We start from the raw sequence: 5437 nt of genomic DNA, 5'->3' as shown, positions 1-5437 counted from the left end.
GTAGAATTCATAATTTCTGAGATCTCAAAAAAGTAATCTTCCAGTTCAGATGGTTTCACTGAAGAATTCTACCAAGCCATATAAAAAAAGGATTAATAATACTAATTCCAAAAATCCCTTTCAGAAAATAAAAAATGATTTTCCAAATCATTTAAAAAAATTTTTTTTAACATTTATTTATTTTTGAGACAGAGAGAGAGAGCATGAACGGGGGAGGGGCAGAGAGAGAGGGAGACACAGAATCGGAAGCAGGCTCCAGGCTCTGAGCCATCAGCCCAGAGCCCGACGCGGGGCTCGAACTCACGGACCGAGAGATTGTGACCTGAGCTGAAGTCGGACGCCTAACCGACTGAGCCACCCAGGCGCCCCTCCAAATCATTTTCAAAGCAAGAATTATCCTATCCCAAAACCAGACAAAGATGGCATGGAAGAAGAAAACCACAGACCAATATTCCTCATAAGTATAGACACAGACATTCCTAATAAAATAGTAGCAAGTAGAATTCAGCATGACATGGAGGTTACAATTACCATGACCAAATTGAGGTTATTACAGGAATGGAATGTTGGTTTCACATTCAAAAATCAAGCAATACAATCTGTAATATGAACAGCCTAAAGAAGAAAAACCATATAATCATATCAATTGATGGAGAAAACATATTTGGCAAAATTAACATCTATTTATGATAAAATCCTCAAAAAAACTAGGAGTAGAGTAAATCCTCAACTTGATAAAAGAGCATCTGGCATCTATAGAAATTCTATGGCTGGCATCATACTTGATGCAAGGCTGAATGTTTTCCTCTAAGATCAGGAACAAGACAAAATGCCCTCTTTCACCACTTGTATTCAACATTGTCCTGGAAGTCCTAGATAAGGAAAATAAAGGAAATAAAATGTATATAGACCAGAAAGGAAGAAACAAAAGTGCCTTCATTTGCAGATAGCATGATGGTGGCGGTCCTCCTAAAAATCCTAAGGAATCTATGAAAATACACAAATAAAAATTCCTAGAGCTAATAAACTAGGCTACAAGATACAAGATCAACTTACAAAAATCAATTGTTTTTCTCTATCCTATCGACGAACAGATGGAAACTGAAATTAAAAATACAGTGCAACTCAAAATCACTAAAAAAATGAAATTCTTGGGTGCAAATGTGACAAAACAGGCACAAGCTGAAGACTACAAAGCACTGAAGAGAGAAATCAAAGATCTCAATAAATGGAGAGACATACCATGTTCATGGATTAGAAAACTCAACATAATAAAGGAGTCTATTCTCCAAAAGTGATATACAGGTTTAACACAATTCCTAACAAAACCCCAGTAAATTTTTTTTTTGCAGAAATAAACAAAATTATTCTAAGTTATTCTAAATATTCAAAATTATTCTGTTTATATGGAAAAGCAAAGGAAGTAGGATTGCTAACACAACTCTGGAAACAAAGAATAAAATGGGAGGAGTCACTGTACCAGATTTCAAGACTTATTATATAATTACATTAATTGAGACCATGGTGTTGGCAGAAGGAAAGACATGTGAATCAATAGAACAGAGAACCCAGAAATAGCCCCGCATGGAATGGTTAATTGATATGTGACAGATATTTGCAAAAGCAATTCAGTGAAGGAGGAATTGTCTTTTCAACACATGAGGCAGCAGCGATTGGATATCCAAAAACAAAAACGTATACATGGACCAAAAATGTTTGTAAGATGACCTTGGAGAACGAAAGCTGGTGAAGGCAAAGGTGCAGAGAAACTGAGTCACTCTGGTGGGAATGTAACTGGTGCAGCCACTCCAGAAAACAGTTTCTGGAATGGAGCCTGGAATTCTATACCCAGCCAAACTGACCACCACATCCGAGGGAGTCACAGAGATGTTCTTCTCAGACGCAGCAAGAATTCAAACTGTCTTGGGGAGCTACCTGCGAAAACACCTGCAGCAAAACGAGGGAGTAAGTGAAGGAAGAGATAAGCCTAGGCCCTGAACCCGAGAAATCCAACCCAGGGAGGCAAATCCCAGGAGGCCTGAGAGGGAAAGTCTCGGGATGGCGGCTGTGCGGGAGGCTCAGGGAGAGGCCCTGCCTTCTTCCACCGGTTTCCTGTTTGGCTATTCCCACTCGGTCATTCCCAGTGCGGTCATTGTGTGTGTCTGTGTGTGCCTGCGTGTTTGCATGAGTGTGCATGTGTGTGTGCGTGTGAGTGTGCTTGTGTCTGTGTCTCTATGTGTACATAAGTGTGTATGTGTCTGGATGAGTGGATGTGTGTCTGTGTGTGGCTGTGCTGTGTCTGTGAGTGTGTGTGCATGTGTGTGAAGCCTGTGTGTGCACATGTGTGGAGCAGAGTCCCCAGGTCCAGACAACACGGTTCTCTGCAGGCAGAGTTTGGGGGCCACCTGGCACCCCCTGAGCTCCTTGCTTAGCCGTCATTTCTGATGCCCGGAGGGTCTGATGATGATGTTTAAAGCTTTCTGGAGTTACCACTTTGTCTCTTGTATTTTCACCCCATTTCCTGTAAACTGTGTTGAAAGACAATTTAAGATGAAAACTCCCTTACTTTCTTCCCCCTCTGAATCTTACTTGATTTGGATTACAGTGAAGCAAAGAATTTTCTGTGTTAGCCTAGAATTTTCCAACACTCGTGTGGCGTTTATACCACACTCGCCTGATTTTCCAGGACAGCAGCTGCCCTCCAGCATCCTTCCAGCTGAAGATTAGCTTCACTCACAAGCTCATGCTCTGCCTCCTTGGGCTTTGATAAAGACCCAGTGATGTCACCAGTCCCGCTTTTCCCTGCACTGTGTCAGGTAGAGAGTAAACTCCAGGGCCTTGGAAAGATCCAGAAAACAGGGCTTGGACACGAAATGCTCCCCCTCCCTCTCACCTGGCATTTGTTTATGTTTTATTCGCTCCACCAGCTACCATTGTGGCGGCAGGCCAGAACAGGACCAAACGTCTGTCCTCAAAGAGCCAATAACCGATAGAGTGAGGACGACACCCTCTCGGGCGGCTCTCACCCAGGGCACAGTGGGGGAGGGTGGCGGGGTGGGCTCCAAGCCCAGACAGCATGTGCCCTCTGGGCATCACACACAGGTAGAAATGGCTTGAGGTCTGTGGGTGTGAGGGCGGGGGCGAGGGGTCCAGCTGGCAAAGTGGCAGGAAGGGTCAGACCTGCCAGTGGTCACGCCAAGGAGTTTCCAGCTGTCCCAGAAGGTCTGGGCCTTTGCAGCCTTTGAAGCAGGCGGGTGTCCCAACCCAGTGGGCATGTGAGCTCACGTGGTGGCCATGCTTTCTGCTCTTGGGAGGGGCTCCCTGTTGCAGCCTCAATGGAGAAGGCAGGCAGAGGGCCGGGGGCAGCCCTGGGGGGGTTGTCCAGAACATTCACCTCTGAGCCACAGGGTCGGCAGGCGGCCCGGCAGGCGTGGACAATACTGTGGCCGCTCACCGGGAGGGTCACAGACATGGTGACTTGTGCTTCCGGTCGGCTGCTCTCTATAAACAGGTATATTATCTGTCGACATCCAGAGCGCCACGAGGCGTGTTCCGCTGGCTGGTGTAAGCGGTCAGGCAGAGGTGAGCCTGGTGGCAGATCCTGCTCTCGAGACCTTCTCCCAGAGCGGGGACAGAGCTAAGCACCACTGGGAGGTCGGGAGAAACGCAGACTTGGAGCCTCGGGACCCTGCAGGATCCAGTCCTGGGCAGCGGGGCTGGGGGCTGCCGAACCGGGTCTGGGTCACCCGAGCCTGCGTCCCAATCTGCTGGAGGAGGAACGAGTCGTCCCACGCCCTTTGGATCTCGAGCCTTCCACCCTCCAGGGCTTCATGTCCCTGTGCTTGGATGGCTCCCCTCACTCTCCTGCTCACGCTGCCGGCTCCTGCCGGTCCTGCATCAGGATGTCCCTTGGGGCTGCTGCGTCTGTCTCCCGAGTGTCCTGGCCTCTCCCCAGGGAGGAAGGAGTCCGTTCCCACAGTCAGCCCCCCGCCCCCCTCGCTCCAGCCCTCCCAAACTCCACCCTCTCTGTGCGGTCCCGGGAGCGGTTCAGCCAGACCCTGTGCTGACGGCACCACTGGCCGAGCGGCCAAAGGCGGGCGGGGAGAACTCCAGAGCTCCTGCTGATCGGCCGGCTTTACACCCCTGTGGCCCTGAGAGGCCCCAGCCCCCAGCCCCCTGTTCACCTTGCTCGGAGACAACCTTTCCCCAGCTCCCCTCCACACGTCGATGCCCGCGCCCTTTCCGTCACCCCCTGCTTTGTTCTTCCACTCAGGAAACAGAAGAAGCCAGAAGGGACATGTACACGCTCCCGTGTCACAGCCACCGACCCACCAGCTCTGCCCCGGACCTCTACTTCCTTCCTGTTGGAAGGGAGGAACTCTACGGAAGCGGCCCACGCCAGCCTTACCGTTTGCTCCCGGGCCCGCCATCGTCCTCTCCTTGGCAGGAATGTGACAGGCCAGGGCTCAGCTGTCCTAATTAGGTAAAAGCGTTGGCCCTGAGGTGCGTTATGGGTAAAAGCATTCTAAGGAGGAACAGGCCGAGTGAAGGGGACAGGTGGGTTCTGGTGACCTGTGCGGTTCTGGTGACAGGACCCTGGGTGGCCCCCAGGAAGATGCAGGCACCCCCTGGCCCCGGTCCGCGCTCCCCCTTGGGGCAGAGGGAAGGAGACTCCCCTCCCAGGCTGGACCAGTTGCCGGGGCCCAACAGCAGAGCTCCCAGAATGCCCTGGGCCAGGGCAGGATGTGGTCAGCTGGGGCGGGCTCCTCCGGCCCCCGGCCTCGGAGTTACTACAAGTCACCGGTCGGTGGCCCGCAGACTGTCCAGGAATTCCCGAGGCAGGCCCGCAGGAGGGAAGTGGGCAAAACCCTGGCTTGGTGGTCTAGGGAAATCCCCTCCTCCTAACCAACACCTGAACGCGGATGCTTTACTGGCCATGAGTTCGGATACAGGAAGCACGGTCAGAGGCGGTGGCTGGGCACAGTGTCTCATTAATGTGGAAAAAACTATACCACAGCAAAGCTCGAGACAGCTTTCTGGCACTCTGAACATAGCTGCTCTTTAAAAATTTTTCTAATGTTTTTATTTATTTTTGAGAGAGAGACAGAGCATGAGCAGGGGAGGGGCAGAGAGAGAGAGGGAGACACAGAATCGGAAGCAGGCTCCAGGCTGTGAGCCGTCAGCCCAGAGCCCGACGCGGGGCTCGAACTCACGAACTGTGAGATCCTGACCTGAGCCGAAGTCAGACGCGTCACCGACGGAGCCACCCAGGCGCCCCCCTGAACACAGCTGGTCTTTAAAGTTCTGAGGCACTCTGGGGAGATGGATAAGGACAGTGCAGTCAGGAGAGTGAATGACACCAGACAGTTCTCATCCTGGTACTTTTCACGGATGACCCTCAAAGCAAGGGCATTCGTGACGCTTGGCACGGAGTCTG

General features: G+C 51.0%; 1 long non-coding RNA gene across 1 annotated transcript; it reads right to left on the bottom strand.

Annotated features, from left to right (window-relative positions):
- Nucleotides 1–298: 298 nt before the first annotated feature.
- LOC115499950 lies at nucleotides 299–4693 on the bottom strand. The gene is made up of 3 exons (XR_003964325.1): nucleotides 4409–4693; nucleotides 3395–3647; nucleotides 299–1947 (listed from the first exon to the last, which is right to left on the bottom strand). It is a non-coding gene; the product is annotated as an uncharacterized LOC115499950 (long non-coding RNA).
- Nucleotides 4694–5437: the final 744 nt, after the last annotated feature.

Source organism: Lynx canadensis, chromosome D4 (assembly GCF_007474595.2).
Source record: "Lynx canadensis isolate LIC74 chromosome D4, mLynCan4.pri.v2, whole genome shotgun sequence".
NCBI classification, from domain to species: Eukaryota; Metazoa; Chordata; class Mammalia; order Carnivora; family Felidae; genus Lynx; species Lynx canadensis.
The sequence above is the reverse complement of the archived record's forward strand: the minus strand, read 5'-3'. Positions and strand labels throughout refer to the sequence as shown.